Here is a 12,145-nt window from a genome sequence, read left to right as displayed (position 1 = left end):
GGATGATCAGAATCCAACAAACTAGGGCTCGTTTAAAAGAGAGTTTCTTGCTCTATATTATACCATAAAAATAATAGTAATAAGGTTTTCAACGTAGACGCTAGGGGGCGCTTTCTTACAATTTAACAAACATAGCGCGTTATTAAAAAAAATTAAATACGATAGTATGTGTTATTTTAGCTGATAGTAAAGAGTAGTAAAAGCTTAAAAAGTCAGCGAAAACCGCATCTTGATATCTTCTTTCAAACCGAAGATATTAGTAAAATTATAACAAATACCAAAAAATAAGCCCTTAATTACCTTATTTTTACAATACAGTATCAGTAGCCCTTTTGATTAGGCCCATTCTAACAGAAAAATAAGACAGAAAGAGTTAGTTTATTTTAAAATCGACGAAATACCAGAATACCATAATACCAGATGTATTAATATCTAATAATTAAGATATTTATAATAGTGAACAAGAAACGATGATTCAGTGAGTATGAAGTATGATTCAATTTGGAAAGAAGTTGCTTTTCGCGTAATAGTATAAACGTCAAATAGTTATTAGATCAACATTTTGATAGTCTTACCAGCGTTTTTTTTATCTTTTAAATGCTTTTTCAAAATGCCTTTATTATTTGAAGTAGTTGAAGTTGTTGGCATTTTGAAAAAGCAATCAAAAGATAAAAAAACGCTAGTAAGACTATCAAAATGTTGATCTAATAACAATTTGACGTTTATACTATTACGCGAAAAGCAACTTTTTTCCAAAGCCTACCATGACTTCACTGAATCATCGTTTCTTGTTCACTATTATAAATATCTTAATTATTAGATATTAATACATCTGATATTATGAAATTGTGGTATATCGTCGACTTTAAAATAAACTAACCTAACTGTTTCTGTCTTATTTTTTTGTTAGAATGGGCCTAATCTAAAGGGCTACTGATACTGTATTGTAAAAATAAGGTAATTAAGGGCTTATTTTTTGGTATTTATTATAATTTTGCTAATATCTTCGGTTTGAAAGAAGATATCAAGATGCGGTTTTTGCTGACTTTTTAAGCTTTTACTACCTATTTTACCTTTACTTTACTATCAGCTAAAATAACACATACTATCGTATTTAATTCTTTTTTAAAAACGCGCAATGTTTGTTAAATTGTAAGATAACGCCCCCTAGCGTCTACGTTCAAAAGCTAATTATTATTGTTTATATGGTACAATATAGAGTAAGAAACGCTCTTTTAAACGAGCCCTCGCTTGTTGGATTCCGATCATCCAGTCCAGAGTTATTAATATTCAAATAAAAATAGATCTAACCTTCTCCCACCACTTTATTTTGGTAGATAGGGGAAAATGGCTCTAACAAAAAATATTCAAAATTTACTGAAGATTATGAAGCTGTACTTATAGTACACCTTATCAAGACAAAATTGTGTAAAAACTCCATTTTCTTATTTTTTGTTGCAGTTGCGCCCCCTAGCGGTCGTTCTACAAACTTGAAAATAATTTCCAGCAATTTCTGTTAGCCTCTTTAGTTATAAATATTTTTTTCCGCAGCCGCTACGGCTAATACTTTCCGAGATACAGCCGAGAGCTATTCTTAGTGGGACACCCTGTACATAGTTTAGGTCTGAAACTTCCCAAGTTTTTTATTCTAGGTGCTACAGATGCTCGACGCACTATTGCCGGACCATGTATAGTATAGAACTAGAGGATCTATTTTAAATTCTGTATACAGGGTTGTTCACCACATACGACACGGAGTATTGTAGCTAAACGATTAGATTTTTACAAATTGTAAGTTTTGGGTTCGTTGAAGGACTATTAGAGCTACAATTTAAAAATATTTTTACAAGATACAGAGTGCCCAAATAAACTCGCAAATAAAAAAATATCAAAGTTGTATTTTTTTAAATGGAACACCCTGTATATTATTGCATTTTTAGTTTCTACTATTAAAATAAAGGTAAATTTGATTAAGGTTTATTACACTTAAACCAGAGCTTAAACCTTTTTTTAAACGTTTTGAAATATTTTCAATTTTGTGAAATTGCAATATAAATTTTAAGGCTTCATTTCTCTGAGGGTATCAAAGTTTTTAATACTAAATATTTACTGAAGTTTATTTATAGATCAGTTATTGTGTTGCAATAATAAAAATTAAAGTACCTTATATAGAGTGTCTAAAAATTTATTTAAAATAATTACTAGTTTTAAACGGCAATAACTTGTTTAATTATTTAAATGGAACACCCGGTATATTTGATGAGAATCGGATGCACAATTTAATTGTCTATCAAATTGTATTATACCACTTTTTACCTATCCCTTCAAGTTTTCGTAGTATCGTAGTTTTCGTTTATCAATATACCCATATGGAATATTGACATTTTAAATTATTTTTAAAACAACAAATATACAAAATGTACAGGCTAGTAATATTATTGTTTTTAGTAAAACGATAATATTACTAGCCCATTTGTATGCAAAAAGAAAACTATTTAAATCTTTATAAAAGAGTATACCATTAATCATCAATTAAATATACCACCAGAGTATTTCCGCCCAAATACTAATTAATTACATACTTAATAAATTATTCTAAATAAATGTGGATTTGAATCAGAAATCAATATAATAATAAGTTATGAAAATAAACGTCTCTGTTGTTATAAATAAGCATTTGTCAAAAAATTAAATATTTTTAAGGTGTTACTTATTCTTATTACCACACAGTCTAATACGCATACAAAATTCAGTTTTTTAGTATTTGAGGTAATTATTATTAATCAACGCAAACAGTCAATTATTGTAGTTTGAATACTGGAATCATACAAATTATTAATAAATATTTAAACACTTTTTTTATTTTTTAATGAAATGAACGAACTATATCGACAATATTAGTATCTGTACTTCTTAAAAATTTGGTACATTTTTAAAAATAATCTAAAATATCAGTATTCCATGGGTATATTGATAAATGAGTTCAAAATTACAAGAAAATGCATTTTCTACGGAAACTTGAAGAGATAGGTAAAAAATAGTATAATACAATTTGATAGACAATTAAATTGTGCATCTGATTCTCATAAAATATACAGGGTGTTCGATTTAAATTAAATAAATTATTGCCGTTTAAAGCTAGTAATTATTTAAAATAAATTTTTAGACACTCTCTTTAAGGTAGTAAAATTTATATTATTGCAACACAATAACTGATCAATAAATAAAGTTTAGTTAATATTTAGTATTAAAAACTTTGATACCCTCGGAGAAATGAAGCCTTAAAATTTATACTGCAATTTCACAAAATTGAAAATATTTCAAAAACGGTAAGGTTTAACTGTAATAAACCTTAATCAAATTTACCTTTATTTTAATCGTAGAAACTAAACATGTAATAATATACAGGGTGTTCCATTTAAAAAAATACAACTTTGATATTTTTATTTATTTGGGACACTCTGTATCTTTTTTAATATTAAATTTTAAATTTTAATACTAAATATTTTTAAATTATAGCTCTAATAGTCCTTCAACGAACCCAAAACTTACAATTTGTAAAAATCTAATCGTTTAGTTACAATACTCCGTGTCGTATGTGGTGAACAACCCTGTATAGGAAATTATTAACATTGAACTATATAACTAAAAGATATTTTCTCTTGTTTCAGATTATACCAGAAATTATCCAGGCTTACGGATATCCAACGACCACGCTGCCAGTGAAGATGGAGATGACGAATGTGAACACAGCAACAGATCTTCAAGTCGTAAAGAAACCAGGCTGCCTTTGGATGGAATGGACTAAGGATCGGTATGGGTCTGGACACGTCATATAGCTCAGGTCGTACCTGAGCTCGGGCGCTGTATCCAGACGTGCTGCACTCCGGGAGTGAATGTGCGCCTTTACACATTTTGCCATTTTGCTCGGTACAATCGCGTGTAGGGCCCAGCTGGACTCGAGAGATGGTAAGTACGACCATTTTCCTATGAATTTCCTGATATTTTTCGACAAATCGGACCCTCTTAAAGCGGCTGGTTTGAAAGTCATTCTATTGGCTGAATGTAACGTCATTTCTTTTCCGATTGGTCGAAATTTTGTCGGGCAGTGTATAAAAGTTTTGCCTTTTTTATAATTTCTGCTTGCTATAAAAAGATGTAATTTGTTGTGGATTGACAGTTTTCTAAATTTGATGTTTTTATGGTTGTACAGGATATCTATGTATTAAAATAAATAACTTTTAGACTTAGATACCTTGATGTATATAGTATTTTAGAAATAAAGCCTTATATAAGTGAATATATAATAATCACTGAATTTTCTGAAGAATATTTCTAATAGTAGTGCATTTCATATGTTTTCTTCTTAAAGATATTATATAATAGGGGAATACTTATGTATTACATCTTTTATAAAATAATCTAAATAAAGTTTAGAAAGCTGTAAAACACAGAATTGCATTTGCCTGTAGCTGCTTTAATTAGTGAAATATTTAATGAAGAATAACTATTGAAATTTATATTGATAATCAGCTGATTTTTTTCTTGAAACTGATCTAAACTTTAAAATTTAAAATACTGGTTCCTTGTTTTTTAAGTTTGTGAAATATTTCTCCATAGTCTATGTTATTAATTGTGCATTGATTACTTTTTTCTAAATATATTTTCATTCATTTTATATAAGCACTTGTTAGATGTATTAGAGTAGATGTTTTTTTTACAAAAGATGTATTTAAACAAAATAACATTTAGAAAATTAATATAGGTAGTTTATTGTTATTGATAGTTTTTCTGTAGGTAGTAAATTTTGCTTGCTAATTCATTGATTTTATTTATTTCTTAGAGACTTAGATTTAGATTTATTTCTTAGATTTTATTTATTTCTTAGATGTGCTTGGGGTTGATAAACTATAATATCTTTTTTCTGCTTCTGGCAAGATTATTCATATAGTTTACTGATATTTTATTAACTTTTCACCCACTACTAATTTCTACCGAAATATGTATATATATTTTCTTTTTTTAATATTTGCGAAGAAATTTTTAAGCTATATTATCATCAGCTGTTTTTTTAATAATGGTACTTATTGTAATATTTAATTTATACTGTTACACTTTGTCTCTATGACTTTTATCTATTTATTTTTAAAAACTTTTTTATTAAATTGCTACTGAAATTTCTTGGTAACAATTTTTTTTAGTACCTATAGAGATATAGGGTGAACCAAAATTACAATATTATTCACCTACTCTTTATTATATTATATTATTGTGAGTGAATAATATATATATCTATATTATTCACTCCAAAAACAGACACACTAAGATTTTCAAATATTTAATTATATTTTACTATTTCTTCGTTCATTACTAATTTCTACAGAAATATATTTTATATATTTTTGTTTTCTTTTTTGGACATTTAGTTGGCACAGAAATTTTTAAGAAAAACTATTAGCTGTTTTCAATGATATAATTTCATTAGATTTTCCTAAAATAATGCTACTTTCCAGACTACTTTATTTTTTTGTAATTTTGTTTTTATTATACTATTTCTTAATGACATCTACATAATATATTTTTTAAATAATTTTTTATTAAATATAGTTATTTAAATTTCTTGGTAACAGTTTTTATTAGCACTCATAGGATCATTATATAGGGTGAACCCAAATCACAATAGATATTATTCACTCCATTTTCCAAAAACAGATCACACGAAGATTTTGAAATATTTTACTGGTGTTTTATTAATTTTTCGTATTCACTACTAACTAATCTCTACAGAAATATGTGTATATTTATTGGTTTTTTATAATATTTGTATATAGGTACATTTTTAAGAAAAAATATTAGCTGATTTCAATGATATAATTTCATAGGATTTTTTTTAAATAGTGCTACTTTATTGTAATTTCAAATTTTTCATTCTTCGTTTTTTTTGGCTTACTTATATCTATATTTATTTTTGAAATTATTTTTAATTAGATATTTTTTTTAATTTTTTCGTTAAAATTTTTTTGAAACTCAGGTGGTGAACAAGGTGTATATGGTCTCAACCAAAATTACAATATTATTCACCCACTTTTTCAAAAACAGCTCACACTATGAAAAGTTATTTTTTTTGTAGTCAAATCACATTTTTCTAAATTAAGAATAATTATTTGGTTATATACAGTATACAGGGGGTTCACGCAGCTACTTAACTTATAATATTTTACTATATTTTTTTTCTACAACCAATTTGTAAATAAATAGTTTCTTAATGTATGTATATATCAGTCAATTTGGAAACTTTTTTCTCTATAAACATTTTTTTCTCTGTCACATATAGTAGTTAAAATCGCGAATACTGAGATACCCTGTATATTTATTTATTTTACATTTTTAGTTTTACATATATTTTTTATTTTTACTTTCAATATCTCCAGTCGTTGATTATTATTCAAAATTATATATTATTAAAAGCGAGAGGGTTGTTTGGGGTATTTTTGTAAGTTTTTTTCTTTTTTCTTTTTTCAGATCGCAATCGAATGGGGACACACAATTATTGTAATTACCAAACTACACTTACTTTACCCATGCAGACGGCTCATGGAATGCTATCACGTGAACATCCACCAACGCTCCCAGCTAGTAAGCGTGCGGTTTAATGTCTCTACTATCAGGCTCTAAAGACATGACCGCTGAGTTCGTGTTAGATTAATCCGTCGTTTTACCTAGTCTGGGTTCAATATCACAAGTGTCACTTTTTCTCTAACGCAAATGAAACTCTATAAGAAATGTTTATAGACTTTTATCCATGAAAACAGAGATTTTCATCTTTATATTTGAAAGTATAATTAAATAAATGTCACTTTAAAAGAATCTTTCACATGATGTATCTAATAAATGCCAGTACTTTTTAGTGCTAGTATTTTAATATAATAAAGACGAGTACTTTTTAGTGCTCGTATTTTTCTAAAATCGATAGACACAAAAAAAGCAGCGTTGCGGGGTGGTTGCGATGCAATCTGTAGGCTGTGGGGACTGTCGCGAGGGGCCAGTCTCGGAGGCCTGGGACTGTTTCGCCCTGGATTCGTTCGCATATTATTACAGCCCCGGTAACAGGCCGGGGTTCCCAGGTGCTCGTTGCGTTGTAGTTTGCCAGTGGGTATGTTATTCGACCGCTCCATTACCGGGCGTAAGCTTATATCATGCTATGCAGGCTATCCCATGGGGCCGGGTTGTTGTCCTAAACGTAAAGGGTGTCTGGGGAGTGGGGCTCAGCTCAATTAGAGGACTAGGAGGCTTGTAAAGGGGTGCAGTGGGTTGGGATCATCTGGCACTCTTGGACCGGAAAGGGCAGGTAAACGCTGGTCCTTGGGTGTGGGGAATGTGGCAGAAGACGTTACGTTAAATTGTCCGATCGGAACGTCATAAAACTATGTGGTTATTCTCAGCCTCCGATGTCGCCTTGCTAATTAACCACCAATATAAAGCTTTTACTAGTAAAAGTCTTTATATTTTTACTTCTCCTCTCGAAACCGAAAAACGCAGGCATATAAACTTGTTTTCCGGATTGCCTCGTTACTCGAAAAATAAAAACCGTTGTCGAATGGCTTTTTCTCGACGACACCGTCAAATTTCTTAATCTGATTCTTCTTGAGCTGGGTCGCCCTGTAGCCCGGTGATTTTTGGTCTGGCCAGGGTTCCAAGGAACAAATGTCCTCAGGAATGGAGGATCAAGCTGGTATCGGAGGGTCGAGGCTTGACCAAGATTCCGTAAAGGTTCGAATTGACTGGAACAACACCCGCCGTGCCTTTGGGTCTCTCCGGTGTTTTGGTCTGTCCATTTAAACGGTTTATGAAAGTTCTATTTCTTGGAGTTATGAGCGTTAAAACCTATTTTTTCTAAAACTTAAACGGCATATGTGCCAAGAAATCGGATCTTCAATAAACCACTCATTTTGCTAAGTATTATTGTAACAAAAATTCACGTTTTTTATTTTTATCAGGTCTCGGTAGTGCTGAATGGGGAGTGCTAAGGTAATGGAGGTACACATCTTTTCTTATTTTTCTACTTAGTGCTAGTCTGGTCTCTAACGTTGAATCGAGAGTGCTAAGGCAATGGAGATTCCAAGTCTTTCATTGTTCTAGTGTTTTCTTTTTAGCGTTGTTTGGGATTAGGTTCGCACTAAAAATTCTAAAGAATATAATTTTTACTTTCTGTAATTTTAAACTAAAAAAAAATTAATCACCCTATCCTAGTCTCTGTAATGTTGAATCGAGAGTGCTAAGGCAGTGGAGATTCCAAGTCTTTCACTGTTCTAGTGTTTTCTTTTTAGCGTTATTGGGGATTAGATTCTCTCTCATAAAAATTGAGTTCACAGCCTTTGTTATTTTAGCGTTTCCGGTTTAGTGTTTATTTGAGACTATATTCTTTATAAAAATTTAAAATAATGCTATTCTAGTCTCGGTAATGTTGAATCGAGGCTGCTACGACAATGGAGGTTTACAGCCTTCTTTGTTTTAGGTCTTCATTTTAGTGTTTTTTGGGATTATAATATATTCTCTTTTGAAAACTATGCTAAAAAACATAATTTTTGTTCAAAATAATCTTTTTTACGTGGTCTCTTGTGAATGGATGATACTATTACGATTCGAAGAGTAACATCCTTCTTGTTTTAGTATTCCCGTTCACGTATAAATAAAATAAATTCACTCTGATTTAAACTGTTTTATTCTCTATATTTTTATATAATTTCAAATTAAACTTATAATAATTTTTATTAAATTTACTGGTCTTTGAGATGAATGAATTGATAATGTTAAAATAGTGCCGGTTCCAGTCTGGCGTTATTTTAGGGTTTTCTTTTCACTGTTGTAAGAGATTGGAATAAGGGACCATTTCTTTTTTAAATTTTGCTCTGCCCCATTAAATTTATTTCGACTCTATCGCTGTATCTAAACTATTTTGCACAACTCTCTATCTTATCTAAACTAATTTTTCCTAATAATCTCATGTCAAAGCGATAGAGCTCTTTCAAAATATAAAATTTACCCCGCGATGGACAGCCAGCACTGAGGGGGAGGGACATACTTCTTGACGTCTAATCGGAATGGTGGGATGGGCCGTAGTCCAGCATATTCAGCCTAGTGTCAGTGATAGTGAGGTAAGTCTGAACACACACCTGTCCATTTCTTTTCCATAAATCTAATTCAGAAATTTTGTATCTTTCCAGAACTATGATCGTGTACGCAGCGCGTGTTATTTGTGAATTTAGTCGGTCTGTGTTAGATGTCCTGCTACTAAAAAGTACTTCCAGGTTTTGTCGATCCTGATGACGCGTTAAATGGGATTCCCCAGGAACCGTCCGTAGTTCCTGAGGGACCAGGGGCGTCCTTCTGCTCCCGCGGTGTGACGACACTGCTTTTTACGACGTGTAGCAGGAATCGCCAGTAAAAAGATGTGGAATGGAGGTGAGTTGAATTTATTTGGACTTTCTGGACGCGGGCATATTTACTGATCTTCTTTTTATCGTTGTTTCAGTATGCAGATGAAGAGAAAATGTAGAAGAACCATTTCTAAAGCATAATTATAACGGTCGTGTCGGTTCGTGGTTCTAGAGCTGTTCTAAGGCTTTTCACAGCATTTTAAGGTCACACTTTTTATTTGCGTTCATACTTTCTTTGATTTGAATCATAATATAATCTGTTGTATTTCTTGTAGTTTGTAAAAATTACAAGAAATAATATCTTTAATTTTTTTTGAGGTGTCTATTTCTCAAAATAATTTAAACCCAATTTGACATTTACTCTGTTATGTTTAATTTATTATTAAAAACATTTTTTTTTCAAAAGTTTAATGAACTGTGTGTTAGGAAATCGGATTTTCAATTAACCATTTTCTTTTTTTCAAGTATTTTTATAACAAAAATTATTATTTTTTATATTTTTATCTAGTCTCGGTAGTGTTGAATGGGGAGTGCTAAGGTAATTGAGGCTGACAGCCTTTCTTATTTTGGTGTTTTCTGTTTAGTGTTATTTGGGATTAGATTTTCTTTCTAAAAATCCTAAAGGATATCATTTTTATTGTCTGAAATTTTAAACTAAATTTAATCACTCTATTCTAGTCTCTGCAATGTTGAATCGAGAGTGCTAAGGCAATGGAGATTCCAAGTCTTCCATTTTGTTTTAGTGTTATCTTTTTAGCGTTATTTGGGATTAGGTTCTTTTCAAAAATTCTAGAGGATATAATTTTTATTTTCTGTAATTTTAAACTAAATTTAATCACTCTATTCTTGTCTCTGTAATGTTGAATCGAGAGTGCTAAGGCAATGGAGATTCCAAGTCTTCCATTTTGTTTTAGTGTTATATTTTTAGCGTTATTTGGGATTAGGTTCTTTTCAAAAATTTCTAGAGGATATCATTTTTATTTTCTATAATTTTAAACTAAATTTAATCACTCTATTTTAGTCTCTGTAATGTTGAATCGAGAGTGCTAAGGCAATGGAGATTCCAAGTCTTCCATTTTGTTTTAGTGTTATATTTTTAGCGTTATTTGGGATTAGGTTCTTTTCAAAAATTCTAGAGGATATAATTTTTATTTTCTATAATTTTAAACTAAATTTAATCACTCTATTTTAGTCTCTGTAATGTTGAATCGAGAGTGCTAAGGCAATGGAGATTCCAAGTCTTCCATGTTGTTTTAGTGTTTTCTTTTTAGCGTTATTGGGGATTAGATTCTCTCTCATAAAAATTGAGTTCACAGCCTTTGTTATTTTAGCGTTTCCGGTTTAGTGTTTATTTGAGACTATATTCTTTATAAAAATTTAAAACAATGCTTTTTTTCTTTTTAGCGTTATTTGGGATTAGGTTCTTTTCAAAAAATTCTAGAGGACATAATTTTTATTTTCTGTAATTTTAAACTAAATTTAAAACAATCTCCAGTCTCTGTAATAGTTTTCTGTAGGGCATTGTCATAGGATTAAATCTAATTTTTTCTCTCATCATTTTACTATTTTTTTAATTAATCTCTAATTGAATTTACATCTAAAAAAGGTGTGAGGTATCATGTTTTTTAATAAACTTGTACGTTTCTGCTAAAACCATTCAAAATATTTTTAATTTTGTTCATGTTTAATATAATAAAACTTAAATTTGATAATTTTAAAATAATGCGTTTTACACATCATTAATTGTATTTTCGAGTAAAGTAAATTTTCGTTGAAAATATCATTAACTCATATTTTCCTCGTTTATTATTATTCAATCTCTAGAGTACTCTATACAGATTATCTCGTTAAAGGCACCTTAAATCTTTCTTGTTACCACAATTGTTACCTATAGTAGTAAATCCATAATTTTAGTGGTCTTAAGATGTCCGATGTGCAAGGTCTCAGTCGTAGTACCTTCTTCACTAACTGTTGCCTTAAGGTACGCTTGTCTTTAAGGCTGTTTCTGAGGAGGCACGACGATTGGTGCAGGTCTGGAACGAAGATTTTCTGGAAAAGGATAGGATGGAGAGCATGGAACGAGATGAAATCAGGTATGTTATAAGATTTATTTCTTTTTTTTATTATTTTCAACTAACGTATTTTTTTCTGTTGTTTCAGGTTAGTGAGCGTATATTTTTTGTACAAGGGATGCACATTGTGGGGAGTGCTCTGCAAAAAAAGTAAGTTTTTTTTTAATTTTCCTGGTTTATTTGGTTGTTCGTTTATTTTCCCGGAGATGGCGTGAGCGCGGTCCTGCAGGAGCTAAAGTCACCTGTGGGGCCCCTCACAGAAGCGAAGCAGAGTGTCGAGTCGACCTCTACCGGGGCTAAAGTCCCCTGTATGAGCGTCCTCACAGAAGCACGTTGGGTTGAGATCCGCAGGGGCTAACGTCCTCTGTGGAGGCTCCTCACAGAAGCAAAGAACATGCTTTCCTCTCGAAAGCAGCAGAGGTCCTTTGGGTTGTTCTCTCTATCGGTCTTTTTATTGGGTTGTTATGTCTATCGGTTTTTCTTAAGAATGTATTTGATGTTCTTATACTAGCTCTGTTCATATTATCTAAGTCAAATTAAAATCTAGAAAATCTCTATCAGTTATTTTTTATTTTCTTAAATTAAACATGTAGGTGTAGGTAATTTTCTTTAACTTCTTAATTTTTTTTAACTCAC

This window comes from Sitophilus oryzae, unplaced genomic scaffold (assembly GCF_002938485.1).
Source record: "Sitophilus oryzae breed Bouriz unplaced genomic scaffold, Soryzae_2.0 scaffold_466_pilon_pilon, whole genome shotgun sequence".
In the NCBI taxonomy this organism is placed as follows: Eukaryota; Metazoa; Arthropoda; class Insecta; order Coleoptera; family Curculionidae; genus Sitophilus; species Sitophilus oryzae.
Note: the sequence above shows the minus strand (reverse complement) of the source record.